General features: G+C 40.6%; 1 protein-coding gene across 2 annotated transcripts in view; it reads left to right on the forward strand.

Annotated features, from left to right (window-relative positions):
- The first annotated feature begins 1,886 nt into the window (after positions 1–1,886).
- The window catches only part of col1a1b (collagen, type I, alpha 1b), a 38,984-nt gene continuing 23,285 nt past the window's right edge, over positions 1,887–17,585 (forward strand). For both annotated transcript variants that reach the window (XM_054800191.1, XM_054800192.1), the window contains exon 1: positions 1,887–2,112. The gene's annotated coding sequence lies outside the window, so the exon portion shown is untranslated. The remainder of the gene's footprint in view (positions 2,113–17,585) is intronic.

Raw genomic sequence — 17,585 nt, forward strand, 5'->3', positions numbered from 1 at the left:
CAACTTTTTTCTCCTAATATTTTGACTTTATTGTCATAAAATTACAGCTGATTTTTCCATTTGTGCTGTATTTTTTTTTGTAAATTTTCCAACCATTTCAATTTCCTTTCTGTAAATTTTCTTCTTGTAATTATGACTTTATTTTTGTGACATTATAACTTTCTCTGCAACCTAATTTTGCAATAAGTACACCTTTATTTTGTTTTGTTTGTTTAAAAAAAACGTCTCGTTTCTTTAATATTTCTTTAATACTTCGTCCTTGTTAGCATCCTATTAGCTTGCTAACACACGGAAACAGGAAGCGGGAGTCAGAGCCGTCGCCTGTCTGTGATGTCATCAGCGGGTGACTGTAGTTCTTTGCTAACTAATACATTCATTCAGTCACATTCTAAGCATAAAATTAATTTAATAAATATAAGCTGAAATGTAGGCTGTTTTAACTGTTTAGCACATCTTTACTTAATCACTTTGGTTTTAGCGTGTAAGAAAAGGCGAAGACTATCATATAAAGTGAGCGCTCCTGCATTCTACTTTTCTTTCAATGGAAATATTTTGGACACCCCTTGTGTCTAGAAATGCAGGAGGGGAAAAAAATCCATAGTGCAATAGTGGGATACGTAGTGGTTGTCTTCCATCCTCGCACTACTAATCTTTGTGTTAAAAAAACATACAAGGAGGAGTTGAAGTTTTTCCTGACCAAAACCTCACTGCCTCCACTCCTTTTTTTTTTTCCTCCTCAAAGGCGACTCCCACATGTTTGGGAAAGTTGTCCCATCAGAAGAGGCCCTCAGCAGGGGTCTGGTCTTGGAGGTTCTGGTCCACTCAGTTCTATAAAACTCTCTGCTCACATTTAAAGCACAGCAAAGAGAGCAGTGCTCTGGCGCTAAGCTAGCAGCTAAGCTAGCACAAAAGCTCTGCCTTGGCCTTCCTCGTGTCGGCTTTCCTCTCCTTTACCAGATGTTGAAGCTCCTCCCGCTGGCCTGAAGACGCCTCCCACCGCTCCCTGAGCCACAGCTGCTCCCAATGAGACGCCTCACGGGAACAGGATCAGTTTCTTTTGTAATGAAGGTGAAGGGGAGCACGGAGCGCCTCCAGTGGGCCAAATGGAGAAGTGACGTTTCTGATTGGTTTGTTTGTTTGCTTATACAGCCTTGTTCATAAATGACCACGTGGTCAAACAGAGCCACACTACCTTTTCCTTTGCGCTTTCTCATGCACTCCAAATCATTATTAAGGTAAAAGTTGCCTCTAACCTCGACTTCGTGGCAGACGCGGACTTTCTCTTTCTCAGCTGTTAGTAATATCTGCAGAAAGGCTGCTGCTGCTACGCATATCTGATTGTAAATTATCGTGCATGTCGCAGAGAGAGCAAAAGAAAGCGCATGCAGACAGGGAGGCCCATCTAGGGAAACATACTTGAGTTCTGTTTTTGCCGAAACTACTCAGTAATTGTATTTTTTATGCACAAAAGTATAGCGTCAATTCAGTTTACACTGACAACACAACTCGCCAGCGTTAAGGGCAATTGTCAGGTTGTTTCTGCACCTTAAAACCATAAATATGACATCTTTACACATACTGTACATACTCAAAATGATAATCAAGCATGAAAGAGTGCCCACAATATTTTGTGATTCATATAATACTCACATAACACAGTAATATACAAAGGTTGCTGTAATCTTCAAAAGTTTGTCAAATTTGTTTTATTTTTTTGAACATGACCATGTATCAGGGCTGCGAATTAATATGGAATAATTAAGTACAATTACAATTACTAGCGCTTTCTATTTTTGTACGTCAGGTTTCACGGAACTTTTGTCACGGAACTTTTTCACCTCCGTGTCCCAGTTCCTGGCACACCTATCAGACAGATGCACCAGATGCGTCGGTGACGTCAGAATGATGCGATTTTGCTGACGACAAAGTTAAGTAAGGCTAATTAAAACCTTAAAACAAAAAAGTCAGTCAAAGTTAATTCACGTGCACGATGGATGGAAGCGTGAAGTGGAAATTATACAACGGAGACTTTGCTTCAAACGGAGCTAGCACGGAGCTAACGTGAGCAAGCGACGTCACCAGTTCACAGATGACATCCACAGGCACGAGAAAGTAAGCCCCCCTCTTACTAACTCGCCAAAGTTTATTTTTTAAACCCTTCAAATGCCAGTTTGTTGCTGTTAAACAACCTCAAAATTAAAATGCTGTCTTTTTTCAGTCTTATTTAGCGTTTCGTGCATCATTAAGATCACATTTTCTTATTCATTCATTCCATTGTAGTGCAGTTACAGTAAGCCTTCAGTGCGGAGTCATAGTCCTGTAATTGCACTGCATTTAAAAAAATAACAAAAAAAAAGTACAACAGTAATCCCTCGGCACTTTGCGCTTCAAGTTTCGTGGCTTCACTCTATCACGGTCCTTCAAAAATAAATAAATAAATAAATCATGTAGTTTTGTGGATGGATACGGCCTATTGTTTGTCAAAAATATGAATACTTATGAATACTTTTTTTTGCCTAAATGCAGCATTTTCAAGCATAAAAATGACCAAATGAAATGAAATAGAAATCTAAGGCATTTAGAGGACGCATTCAAAGACTCTGTGATGATATGCAGTATTCTACACTGGTCACTAGGTGTCAGTGATGTTACTGTAATGTTGGGTGAGACACACAAGCACCAGACTTGATCGCTGGAACAACAGGCTTTTATTGCAGCTTTGACACCTCCCTGGTGAGGTGTGCTGGGCATACCCAGCCGGGAGACAGCCCCGGGACAGACCTCGGACACGCTGGAGGGATTATGTCACACAGCTGGCCTAGAAACGCCTTGGTGTTCTCCTGGTGGAACTGTAAGAGGTGGCCGGAGACCGGGAAGCCTGGACTTCCCCACTGAGACTGCTGCCCCCAGATAAGCGGAAGAAAATGGATGAATGATCTGATAACTGGCACAATCATCCCTAACACGGGCTATTTTTGCGGCCATAATGCACAGCAAGCTAAAACTCCACTCTGAGCCCCTGACATCACTTCCTGCCCCCCCCCCCCAGCTCCCCTGGAACCACAACACATTTACAGCAACAAACAACAGCATGAGTCTTATTTACGTCTAATTTCCTCGTTATGTCGACTATATTGGGTTATAGGAGCGTAAGGTGACTATAGTGGTGTTATTTCATATCTAGAGGTCTCTAGTAATGTTAAAAAAACAAATTTAGGAGACCATAAAATAGACTTTCGAACTACAAAACTACGAAAATATTTGATTCATAAATAAGGAATTCTACTTTTGTGGTTGAGTGTTGAACCAATAATTCAAGAAATTGGTCTTACATAGTGAGAAAAGAAGCGACTTGAAGGATATTTGGCCTCACTTGAAGAATACTGCACAAAATTTTAGCTTATTATAGTTTGAGGTTAGATATTTTTACTTGTTTTACAACATCTTGCCTAGCTGCCCTATGGATCTATCTGAAGAGTGAGGGATTTACTCTGTCTTTTCTGCCCAATGCTCCTCCTTCCTCCTTGTCCTTCCACGCGATCCCGAATGAGAGCTCACATTTCACCATCAAGTCCTCGCGTCCACACCCCACCCCCCAAAAAATGCATCTGTCTACGTAACAACTCTCCTCGCCTTGTCATGTTTACACGGCAAGCCGGCTAATGGAAGAAGCCCGCTGTTTTATCTCGCTAAGGTGTTAAAATATATGAGTTTATACGACTGTGTCAACTGCCCCTTTCCTTGTGTTGCACAGTTTGCTGAGACATGTTGATCCCCTCACGTCTACTGTTTGCGTTAGCGCTTAGCACGCTTGTGGCAAACGTGTCACACATAGGCCCGAATGTTGGCCAAATCATGTTATCATGTCATGGTGCTTGTACAAGCGCCGGTGCAGAAAATACTGGCGGCTTTTACCAGTGTGCTCTTGGACAAGATACTGTCTATTTGATTTGATTTTTTTAACAATTATTTATTTGTTCCGAGAACCCCACAAATAGAGCAGTATGCATGAACAGTGTGAAGGCTCATAAAACGGCATACAAGACAACAACAAAAGCTTAAACATATTTCATTAGTCATTAGAATAAAAAATTATAACATAATTACAAGTTATAATACAACAGCAATAATAACAAAAATAGCAACAAAGGTAGATGTATTAACGTGCCAGTAAAAAGAGCCTACCACTACCACGACTTGGATGTTTTTTTTGTTTAATTTGTTTAGCTAGTGAGCTGAAAATGATATTTTATTTTATTTTCATTATTTTTATATTATTTTTTAAAATTTTATTTACTATATATTTTTTGGTTTGTGTATTTATGTATATTAGCCTGTGAGCTGAACATGGTGGGTTTATTTTATTTAAATTTCATTAAAAATCATGATTACTAGATCTGAAGCATTCATTTGATTTAATGCCATTTCTTTGATATTTTTTTTTTTGTTTATTTATTTATTTATTTATTTTAGCCAGTGAACTGAAAACGGTGGGTTTATTTCATTTGTTTATTATTAAAAATCATGATTACAAATTAGCATTTTGTTTTATTTTATTTTTTATGTCATTATCATTAAAAATCCTGATTACTACATTTGAAGCATTCATTTGATTTCATGTCAATTATTTGAATTACTAAGTAATTACTAGCTGCATTTGATTATTAACTACTACAGTTTTTTCCTCTTCTAAATTTTGTCTCAAGTGTTAAGTAAATTCAATGGTTTAATATGGTAAAAAATAAGGAATTCAAAATGATTAAAAAAAAGCTTTCGTGGATTTGATTCGTCCACGAGGAAGGCAAGTGGTACAATTGAGTTCAACCTTTTGCCGATTTCCATGACCTGGATGACGGAGAGCCGACAATTTCAGTTTTCGGTATATACAGTGTGTACAGTGTGTACATAAATACATTTCTGTAGTGGTGCTGTACAGTTACGGAGGTGGAAGCTGGTCTTTGCTGACGTATTCTGGCTTGTGTCTCCCTCCATGCTGATCTCTTTCCTTCACTTTTATTCAGAAAAATACAAAAAGAAAAAAGTGCACAAGAACATCGGCGTTGATTATGTTGTGTTTTGTACACTTTGTTTTGTTTTTTTTAGTTTGGGACTATATTCATTTTTCCTTCTGAGGGTTTTCCTTCCAAAGCTGAAGTCACTGAGCGGCGCTTTAAATGATTCCAGATGCTTCCGCAATTGGACTCACATGGAGACAGACCCAAAGAGATGTTTTAAGCCTTGCTTTGCTTCTCCCACTTGGATCTCACTTTTAGCACGCCAGATAAAGTAAGAAAGCAATTTTATGAGTATAAAACAAAAGTCATTGTTGGTAGACAAAGTAGGAGGAGCCATATCACCATCATGTGACACAAGGATGAAGGATGCTGCAATGTAAATTAGGACGCTGTTAGGACGTCACTGCAAAGGCAGGAAGGCAAGGAGTGGCTGTGGGAGGGGCCTGAGCCGAGAAGTGGGTGGGGTCTGACTGTGCCGCCCCCGTGAACCCTTAAGAGCGACGCACTGGGGTGGCCACCCTTTTAAGACGGGGGGGAGGGTTTGTGTAAAGAGAAAATGAAGCACTTCAGCAATGCGTAAGGCAGGTAGAGACAGGACCCACTTTAAACGAGAGCAAGGGGGTGGGGGTGGGGGCTCATGAAAAAATGGACAGCTGAGAAATAAAATTATTTATCTTTTTTTGTGTGTGACTTTCCACAGCTGCAGTTGACCCACCCTCATTTATTTTATTAGTTACGGCCCTAGATGAGCCCAGACAACTTGAAACGACCTTTAGAATGAAGTTGGACCAGGAAGTTCCCGTCTCAGACACGAGCATCTTCTGTCATTATCCCTTTCGAACTTAATGACAAGTCGCACCAGTGTGACGCCAGAGACAGGAAGGCATTCTCCTGCATGTTATTCTGTATTAAAGGAGCGCCACATTCTTCCTAGCACATGTCTTAACTCAGTCCATCTGCTCATGAAGATCGCCTTTTTTTAAAAAATATGAAGGATCCCTGGTGAACTTTTTCATAACTCTAACACAAATCTCAAGTGTCAAAGGGTGCAAAAAGTGCACATTCACCCTCCTCCACCACCATCATCATCACCACCATCATCATCTTCTGCTCCGCCTTTTTTCCTTCTGTGGTCGTTTTTTTCCCCTCTCATCACAGCACACTCCCTTTGTTGATGTGGCAGGCCTGGGAAACAAAAAGCTGATGGGAGAAAGAGCGCCTCCTCTTTTGCTTGCAGACGTGGACACTAAGAAGAGAAGGGAGGAGAAGAAAAAAAAAGATAATTTAAGGAGATAACGTGTAAAGAAAGAAACGTGACGCCTTTCAGCAGCATATAGTCATCAGAGTCGCGTCTGTTTAATTGATGTTTTAGATGTAAGGAGAAAGTATTACATGTGTCGAACATTAAGGCCATCACAGTCGTGGATGATGGCTTCATGGTGAGACTACATTGCACTTTTATAATAAAAAACAATAATAAAAAAACATAAAGCACTTTAATGATTTGTAATGGTTTGATTTGAGAGCCAGCGAACAAGCTCTCAGTGACTTTCCATGCTTGTGATGTTGCAGAGCAAGCAAGAAGACATTTTTCAGCCACATGACACTTCATCTATATTTGGACCCAATCAGGAACGGGAGCTCTCGCGTCAAACTCCGCCTACTCTCAGCGCCAGCCCCTCCACCTCCTCCTCCAGAGCTGAATGTGGTTTAAAAAAATGTGACGTGGACGCCCTTAAATCTGGTTTTAACTTCAGACGCTCCTGGAGACATTTGGTTCTCTTCCTCTACCACAGTGTGTCCGAGTTAGAACCCTGAGGAACACCTTGTGATGTCACCAAAACAATCAACTGTCAAAAAAACAAGGCCTGATGCAATCATATACAAAAGATAAGGGACACTTTCTCATTCAATAGCCTGGGAAAGTATGTCCAAACCTTTGACTCTGACTCTAATGTACATCATTGGACTACAAGCTAACCTTTTTGAACGTCCAAAAAGGTACAGGCACAGGTACAGATATGTTGCCTAAGCAGTCAAGTCCTGAGTCATATTTTGTGCAGATCTTTGGTATTTTCCAAGTCCTACCTTGTCAGAAATTTGGGTATCTTGAGAGTCTGTCCCTTAATCTACACTTATGTCGACTAATTGTTGAACTCAAAGATAGCTGGTTCTGGTCCGAAAAATTACACGTATGTTCCCAAGCTCTTGAAGACAAGCCCTGAGTCATATTGTGTCCAGATCTCTTGTATATTCCAAGTTCTATCCTGTCAGAAATTGGGTACCTTAGGACTTTGTCCCTTGTGCTACAGTCTGCACTGCTTTAGTCTAATTCTTGGACTCCAGCGTAGCTGGTCCTGGTCCGAAAAGGTACAGGCAGAAGACAACCTCAGGGGCACCTGAGGAGTCTGTCCCTTATGGTTCCGTCTACAATAATGTAGAGGAATTATTGGACTCCAGGATAGCTGTTTATACCTTTTTTATCCAGAAAGGTACAGGTATTTTCCAAAGCTATGGAAGTCAGGTCTTGAGTTATGTTTTGTCTAGGTCTATCTGACTGTGAATATTCTCATTCATCTAGGTCATTATATGCTCGGGTCATTCAATCAATTGTTGAGGTTCTCTTAGAAGACGTTTCGCTCACTCGTCTCTTCTTAAACAACCTGAACAGCCCAGTTGCGAAAGATTGAATTCCCCGAGAGTCCAGATCTATCGTTTATTCTTAGTTCCACCCTGTCAGAAATTGGGGTACCTTACGAGTCGGCCCCTTATGGTTCAGTCTACATTAATGTAGATAAATTATTGGACACTAGGATAGCTGTTAATACTTTTTCTTTGTCCGAAAAGGTACAGGTATTTTCCGAACCTCTAGAAGACAAGTGTTGAGTTCTGTTTTGTTCAGATCTATCGTTTATTCTATAGTTTATTCTATAGTTTATTCTACTGTGTCAGAAATTGGGGTACCTTAGGAATCTATGTTCAGAAGCACTGATTCCTATTGTGTCCAGATCTTTGCTATATCGCAAGTCAGAGTCCCATTGATTCTCTGACAGACAGGAGTATCCCAACGTTTGGATTCCGGAACCTTTTCCAAACACTGTTCATTGAGCTTCTCAACTGTCCTCTGCCTAACGACTTTACCAGTCTCATCCCAGTAAAACGCCCGTAAAGACTGAGCCATCAATGTGTCCAGCTGTGACAAAAGCAGATGTTTTTTGGACGCTGCAACCTGAACAAAACATTGTCCTCGCAGCAGCCAAAAGCATGTGATCGATACTCAACAAGTGCTTTGCTGGACCAGTTCCTCAGTGCTGAACCATGTTCCATTTCTAGTCATTGTTATCCATTCATCCATCTTGCATCCTTCGGTTGAAATGAAACATTTTTGTTGAAGGTAAATATTAGATGTCATCACAATCCTTGTTTTTCTTTACTGGGTAAGATCAAGGGATTCTTTTATTTGAGGTGTTTCTGCTCCCTGGGGTGTTTTATAGTTGCTCTTGGTGCTTCTGTAGTTAAACTTGGGGAGCCACAAAGCAGCTTGGGGCCCTTGCAAAACATCCAGTAGGGGGCCATGGTGAATAAATAGGCTTGCACAATAATATTTTACGGCTCTAGGAGGTTAATATGGAAACGTGTGCCACCCCCTCATTTGATTGCTTTTGTTGTGGCTTATGTACGTGATATTTCTTGTGCTTAAGTCACCTGGTTTCCAAACGGTTGTTAGCTTATTGACTGCTGACTTTCTTGTGTTTGGGAAAGGGGTTTAACTTAGTCTGGCCCTCTTCTTCATGTATCCAATCAATGAGTTTCTTATCTACCCGTGCCTCGTCAGGTGGGTATCACCATTCTGGTGTTGATCCTGGTCTCGACTGTCGGTCCACCTGCCTCCAACACTAACTAACTGGCACTGAAGTTTTACGAGAATCACGTATAGAGTCCTAATTGCCAGGAGTGCTGACTTTAGCCTGCGGTCGTTGGTAATTGCACAGATTTAAACCTGAGATGAGATCACATTCCCCCTGAGGACAGAGCTCCAATAAAGAGGCACTGCTTGCTAATGGGTAGCACGCAGAAGCCTGGTAGCAAAGATGGGCAGGTTTTACACGACTTCACACAGGAAGAGGCATGAACATGTAAACTTTGACCCCCTGCCTGCCGGTACGGAACCCGCTGGGGGATTGGCTTGCCGTTCCATATGGAAACACAGGGAGCCGGCCATTAGTCTTTATGGGATGCTGACATGACTGCATGGTTACAAGCCAAAAAGACGTATTACTCGTTCCATGCCACCAAAATAAAAGCAAGTTGGTGATGTAATGCCACCTATAGCCTAGGTTCCCAAAGTGGGGTACGCGTGTCACTAGGAGTACGCAGATTGCCGTGGGGGTACGTCAATAAAAATTGAAAATGACTTGACTACATTAGCGCTGAACACTGAGATTTACATAGTGCACTCGAACGCCTCATGTGAACAGCCACATCAGGTAAGTAGTAGAGTGCAGAAGGAAGGTGACAGCATGAAGTTGTTCATTGTTGTGTCTGTGTAAGGTGAACAAATAGGTACGTTTCATGATGACGTGGTGCATTGAAAGTGTTTAACCTTGAAGATTTTTCATGATCATTTATATTGTGTGCAAAATGACAGCTGATCTTCTTAGGTGGTGCTGTGACTAATTAGTGTGTTTTCTCAGTCATTTGTTTGTTGAATGGATGCACTGACTATGTTAGGAAGTCCCCAATTTTGTACTTGTAAGTAAATTCATGCTTTCACAAATAATGTGTCTTCTTCGGGCGTTGTGGCCACTTTCCTTGAACACGCCATGTGTGAGGCAGGTCGAGACTTACAGTATGTGTGTGAGCTTCTCTGACACTGCACAGACAGACGTGTATTTCCTATTCTTCATTTCACCTCGTCCATGTTCAAAAATGTTAAGGAGGTGAGCTTTAATAATGTTATCTCTGTGCTGATGCGCATTTTCTGTGCATAATCTCATGCTATGTGTGCTCATATGCCCATTTGGCACAGTAATAAGCCTTGTATTGAATTTTTCTTATTGATTTCTGTATATTATGTGCCTTTTGTTTTCATAATTATTTCAAATTATTATGATTACGTGTAACATTAGTTGCGCTGTACTGATTATTTCCGTGTTGCACAGCAAAAGGGCGTAAAGATCACAGTTCACCACATCTTACCGCAACTTGTCACCACTTCTTAGAAATAAATCCACCAAACAGAAGACAAACCTGCCGGGATATGTCTTACACTAGCAGTCCCCACTCACCGAGCCGCGGTAAACTAGCTAACCGTGTGACCTGCTTGCTAACTGCTAATGAACAATAGAAGAAGAAGAAGAAGAAGCTAACCGGCTGTAGAGCGCCATTATGGAATAAATTAATCTTTGGTTCAAGGAGGAGGACCAGGAGGAGAAAAATACGATGACAGGAGCAATATGTTAGCAATATGAGCAATATGGATACAAAAGTGCTACAACGAAACGGTGCCGGGACGAAGAGGAATGATCACAGCTGTTTTTTACGAAAATCGTGCGATACCGATGGTGGCCGATCGATCGGAGCCTCTCTATCCCAGCCATTTTTCAAAAGACAACCCATTCAGTACTGGCCATTTTAGACAATTTTGACTGATCTTTCAAGGCACACAGAATATTGTGTTCTATGGCTATATAAACATGGAACCTACCAAAAGAAAGATTAGACTCGCGTTTTTCATCAGGAAAAAAAGTTTCTTTCTATCATTTTCCATTCTGTAGTAATCAGCAGTAAAACATAGGTAAGTTTCAGGAAAACTTCAGTTCTCGACTAGAAAAGGGGGGAAAACCAGCTTTTTGTGAAGAGGTACATTTCAAGCATAACTTTCACTTTGACACAAATATTTTTTGCTTTTGTGACAGTTGAAACAACTATACCAACATAAACAAAACAAAAGAGGGGTTGTTTTACATAAAAAGAACAATTTATTTCCAAATGTAACACCATGAACTATTTACAGTTTTCACATTTGTAATTGAACTATGTGTGTGCATGTGTGTGTGCGTGCCTGTGTGAGCTTGCACACATGCGTGTGCATGCGTTAAAATTTCCCTATAATGCGTAACCTTCTGCATGCTACACTCCTCCACGCTCTCTCACTTCCTCCTTCCTGTCATGTGTGATTCTTACATTGAAATGATCCCTCCCGAGCTCTGCACTTCTGCCACCTTGTGGCTGTTTTTATTGCTTAAAAGTGCTCTGAAATGTTAATGCATTTGTGGAGCTGCATCATCACCTCTTTTTGCCTCTCACGCCAAAAAAACTTAAAAGACCTATAAATACGTTGTTGGGATCTGGCATTTGGGTTTGTAAAAACGTATAAATACGTCTTTGGTATTGAACGAGTTAATAACATGGAAAGTTTGTTGAGACTTTTGAATGGTACTGTACAATAGGGCACAGAGATTCACGGGTACAGTACCCCAATTTCTGGCAGTGTAGGACTTGTTTTTGTAGCCTTAACATGTTTGAGTTGGTAAAGCTTGGAAACGTTACATGTGCTATTTTGGACCCTTGGTAGTACCTGGAGCCTAATGATTAGCACTAAAGTCTATCATTGTACCATCGTACCTGCAGGGTTCTGATGTTTTTCTCACGGGGGTACCATCCTCAAATTCTGCTTTTGTGGGAACATACAGTACCTGCACCGTTTTGAGTCTAGAAAAGGTCTAGACTAGATCAATCATCTGGTTCATGTGGAACCAAAGCTATTAGTGCGGCTGGATAGGAACTCCTACAACTGACTGAATGGTCGACACCATCAGACATTTTACCTTCTCACTCCTCTTCTGGAGGACTCCTCCATGCAGAGGAGGAATAATAGTAGACAGGAAAGGAGCTCTGCCATGGTTCTGTGCATTGAGCCAAGAACCAAACCCAGTGGCCTTTTTCTTTTCAGTGGACTCTGCAACCCTCTAATTTGACATTTATTTTTGGATGAGAGTTTATTGAACTCTCCCTTTCTGTGCGAAATGCATCGAACTCGCTTATATTCACTCAGTGTCTCTCTACTGTGATTGTTCACTTTATTTAACTGTATCCAGCACATTTTGTATGACACTGACGCAAAATCTGAAATATTTAATTGCCTAAGAGGTCGACCATGTTCAGGAAGCAGGCTTTGGAGTGTTTAAGCAACATTTTAACACGTGCAGTTAAATGCGGGATTGCAGGTGGACGACGTCACCTGTGTTAAAATTCCTGCAGCTCTGATGGAAAATGGATCACCTGTTTTGTAGGAAGCATCCAGGTGTACGAGCACCATTACTGCCCTTCAAGATACACAGAAGCGGACAAAAAAAATTATAGTTCTTTGTTTTAATGACAGCACGGCCGCCGCAGAGGGAATAGTCGACGGATGCTTTGTTGAGTGGCTGATGAGAGGAAGTTGGCAGACCCTGATTATAACTTATCACGCCGACTGGCACCAAAAGTCATTTAGTAGATAATATGTCATTTTAGGCCGTCTGTCAGTAAGCAATGATAGAATCATGTTACATAGCCACTGGTATTGTTAGCTAAGGTAATGCTAGCTAGCAACTAGATAATGATTCCACAATCCACACAGCTATTATTAGCCTTGTTTGTCATCATTAAAAGTATATTATTGTGGCAACTGGACGGCGTTAAGTTGATTATGTTATGATATTTCATGACATTTGCTGTGCTTTGAATGAAAAAGTTCAGCTTGTTTTCAACCAGAGTGGCGGCCATCTTTCTTGACATTGTGGGCCAGCATTGATAGCTTTTGCTTAACTTTTGTTTTTGTGGAAATTAAAGGGTGTAAAAAAAGATAGGACATGGTTTGATCATGAGTATGGATAGTATTTAAGATTATTCTGTGTTTTTCAGAAACATTTTTATGTTTCAGTAAAAAAGTTCACCTTTGTTTTCAACCAGAGTGGAGTAAGAGTAAGAGTAAGATTATTCTCAGTGTTTTGGCAACATTTGTTATGCTTCATTGAAAATATTCAGCTTGTTTTCAGTGTGGCGGCCATCTTTGTGTTCAATGGCTCAGCACTGTTAGCCTTTGCTTAATGTTTGTTTTTGTGGCAACTAGCAGGTTTAAAGAGGAAAGGATATGGTTGGAATTATAAATATGGATAATAATTAAGGTTGTTTTGTGGGTTTTGGAAACATTTGCTGTGCTTCAATGAAAACCTGAGCTTGTTTTCGAAAATGTGGCGGCCATCTTTGTTCATGTTTCCTTAACTGGGACTTTGTGACAAAAAATGAACTTTTAGTATGCTTAGACCACCGTCATTGAATATAAGCAGTTGGAATACAGTATTTTCATAAACTCATATGATGGTATCACAGTAAAAAATATAGATTAATAAAAATTAAAAATAACCAAACTAAAGTCAGACAAGCAACTTTGAATAAATTATCTGGAGAAAGTGACAATCTAGTGTAATATAATGAATGCATTGCTATATTACCCCTAAATGTTAAAATGGTAACAAACTAAAGTGAAAGAGGATAGAGTCCACTATTTCCAAATTAATAGTTGCTAATGTTAAAGTTAGAAATGGCCATCACAAACAATGAGCATGAACTAAATCAGCATATTAACTGTTAAATAAATTAAGGTCTCAGAGAACCCTGTGCTTGTTGTTTAGTTTGCGCTGAACCGGAGCCACTTCCTGTTTCTGCGTCACATGGTGTTGACCACTGCCCTGCCTCCCTGTTTTGAGGCGACCCTTTTTCGGCATCTCCTGGGCATAAACACAGGCACAGATTGAGAAGATGGCAAGACGTCACCCTGCGTCGTCAGCTACCTTCTCTTCACGTCTTCTGCTCAGAGAGCGGAACATCTGAAAAGCGTTAGTTGAGCTATTGCAGGGTGACCCAGGAGGCGAGCATAAATCTGAGCTCCTCCTCGTCTTCGTGGTGCTGCAGCCATGTTGGTTTTCCAACATGTGCTGGCACCAGGCTGCTTCACCATGCATAAAAATTTAGGCAAAACAAAGCATGCAAGAAAAAGGAGATTTCTGCAGTTTGGAGTGCAAACGGAGGGCGAGCAATTAAACTTCCAAAAAAAAAAAGAAAGGGAGGAATAGGAAGTGAGACATGCTATCAGCTGGTGTGATCGCCGAATGTTTACTTAGTTGGAGAGAAGTGGCATTCTTGCCAGAGACTGCACACTTTAATGGCTGTGAAGTTTTTTTTCTGCTTGTGTTCCGTGGAAGCCTCAAACGTGGCAGCAAATTGAGGAGGAAGGCCAGCCGTTTATTTAAAGGGCTCAAAGCTCTCCCTCTCTCACCGGCTACAACATAAAGAAAAGGAAAAAGTCATTTTTGCCAGTGCTGGATGCTGAGAGGGAGGGAGAACAGACCACACTGCATTCTTTTCTGTTGAGGTCACCTTATTTCTTCTCCTCCTGAAGTGCTCAGCAGCTTCCAGCTTCTTCTGCACATGCTCACAAGTTGTTTGCTCGCCGTGAAGAATTCACCCAAATTCTCACTGTCATCTCAGAGGAACAGAATAAGTCAAAAGTCGACCTGTAATCTCACCATCTCACATCTTTGCAAGCAAAAACTAGATTTATCTTGCATCAATAGTAAATATGCTGACACTATACCCTCTAAATTCATTCACTTCATGTACATAATGTTATTGTTTGTTTGCACTTTAAAGGAAAGAGAACCATATTAGGAAAAATACAGTGTGAAAATGTGATTGCGTCCTTCAGGTCAGGGCTTTGACTAGGCCACTCCAAAGTCTTCAGCCATTCAGAGGTGGACTTGCTGGTGTGTTTTGGATCATTGTCCTGCTGCAGAACCCAAGTTTGTTTCAGCTTGAGGTCATCAACAGATGGCCTGACATTCTCCTTCAGCAGAATTCATGCTTCCATTTATCACAGCAAGTCTTCCAGGTCCTGAAGCAGCAAAACGGCCCCAGACCATCACACTACCACCACCATATTTTACTTTTGATATGATGTTCTTTTTCTGAAATGCGGCGTTACTTTTACACCAGATGTAATGGGACACACAACTTCTAAAAAGTTCAACTTTTGTCTCGTCAGACCACAGAGTATTTTCCCAAAGGTCTTGGGGATCATCAAGATGTTTTCTGGCAAAATTGAGACAAGCCTTAATGTTCTTTTTTTTCAGCAGTGGTTTTGGTCTTGGAACTCTGCCATGCAGGCCGTTTTTGCCCCATGTCTTTCTTATGGTGGAGCCATGAACTCTGACCTTAATTGAGGCAAGTGAGGCTTGCAGTTCTTTGGATGTTGTTGTGGGGTCTTTTGTGACCTTTTGGATGAGTCGTCATGAGTCGGCTGTGCTCTTGGGGTCATTTTGGTTGGCCGGACACTCCTGCGAATGTTCACCACTGTTCCATGTTTTGGCCATTTGTGGAGAATGGCTCTCACTGTGGTTTGCTGGTGTCCCAAAGCTTTAGAAATGGCTTTATAACCTTTTCCACACTGATAGATCTCAATTAATCTCAGTTATGTTATGCTTTAATGGGGGGGAATCACTTTTTCACACAGGGCCATGTAGGTTTGTAATAAAAAGTTTCATTTAAAAACTGCATTTTGTGTTGAGTTGTGTTGTCATTGGCTAATATTTAAATTTGTTTGATGATCTGAAACGTGTAAGTGTGACAAACATGCAAAAAAAATTAAAATCAGGAAGGGGGGGAAGCGCTTTTTCACACCACTTATCACAGTCGGGTGTGGAACCAATTAACCGCGATAAATGAGGGACGACTATCATTTTTACTAATAATAGGCCATATTCAACCAGAAAAAAGCGATCATTTCTTAATTAATTACTTTGTGAAAAACCATGATCGAGTGAGGGTGCGATTTCGAACCGTGATGTAGCGAGAGACAACGGCAAACTGACTGGCTTGTCAGTCCCCTAAAGGGTGTCAATTTGGCAGTGATTTGGTGAAACAGGAGAGTATTGAGTATCTTCAACAAGCACCATACTGTATAAATCCAAAATATTACTATTGATAAAATCATATAATATAAGCAAGTATAAGTATATGTTATTCACAAATAAAACTTTCAACCACTTTCAACTGAGCTGATTATCAAGGGATTGTAAGATCAAGTCTTAGCAAGAAAATTACCTTCCTTTTAACATGTGACTGTTCACAAAGACACGATGTGGCAGCAAGTTCAAACACCACCACCTTCCTGTTTTCCCTGTTATTTCTTGACTTCAATTGTGTTTCTCGCCTTCTTTATCAAATGCTGGCACTTGCAAATTTCTCTGTCTGTATTTTGGCTTATTGAGGTGAGCAACACTATGGAATTCAAGAAATAACTCATGGCAAAACAGGAAGGTGGTGTTTGATTTCGCTGCAGCTTGTCTTTGGGAACAGTCACGTCAAGAACCCCGTCTACAATTATGGTAAAAGTAACCTTAAATGTTCATTTATTCCTTTCACTCATCATTAATATGTATTTATATGCATTTCAAATTGTTTTGCATGTCAAACTATACTTTTAAAACTATAAAAACGTGTTTTGTGTAAACATTTTTGGGCTTTCTGGAACAAATGAATTGGATTTACATGATTTTTATGGAAAACAATTATTTGGTTAGCGTCCGTTTCAGTTAGAATTAATGATGCTAACCAAGGTTCCGCTGTGCCAAAAAAAAAAAAGGGAATTCTTTCACAATGTTTTTTGAATACCTGAGCAATAACAGCAAACACACACATTTAAGTCATTAAAGACAACATTCCTATCTTGTCCTGAAGAAAAAAAACAGGACGTAAAACAAGCAACTGCTAAAGGTATTGAAGATTCTGCTAATGTTGGCTGTTGGTGGTGAAGTGTGAGACTGCTTTGCAGAGAGTATTTTTTGTGCGAACGTCACATGTGGCATGCAGATGAGCTCCACTTGCAGCGCCTCAAAAATGCACTAAAGCCAATGGAAGGCGAGGCTATTTTGTCTTTTATTTATACAATTCATGTTGTTCCTACGTGCAGGGGTTGGATTGTATCGATACTGCAACACATTAAACCCACTATTGACCTCTCTGTTATCTAACTTACATCTTTTTCCTGCTGTAAAATCATAGAAAAGGAAAGATTCACTTCTGACTGCCAGTTACAGTGATGGACTTAACACGCGCTTGTTGCAGTGTGAGACCATGAGACTAGCAATAGGATGTTTGCACTCTGCTGTCCCAATGAAGACAAGAGACATCATCCTTCATGATTTTGACCAAAAAGTGGGCAAAAATGTGGACTTGTTCCCTCATTTACAGCGTCCACTCATCTGGGAAGACTTTGTAGAAGATTTTGGGGTGTTTGTGGGAGTTTCTGTCTGTTGCTGAGGTCAAATGTGAACAAACCCACCGTAACATGTCTTTATGGACCTTTCATTACTACACAGCAGGGATCACCAACTACCGGGTCCCGTTCTGCACCACCCATGGTTAATACACTATTGTGGCAATTTTAAGCCCTGTCTACATGGGAACGTTTTCAGGTCAAAACAGCAAAGTATTTTGTCGTTTCAACCTCATATCCACACAGGAGCA

This window comes from Dunckerocampus dactyliophorus, chromosome 15, assembly GCF_027744805.1.
Source record: "Dunckerocampus dactyliophorus isolate RoL2022-P2 chromosome 15, RoL_Ddac_1.1, whole genome shotgun sequence".
Classification (NCBI taxonomy): domain Eukaryota; kingdom Metazoa; phylum Chordata; class Actinopteri; order Syngnathiformes; family Syngnathidae; genus Dunckerocampus; species Dunckerocampus dactyliophorus.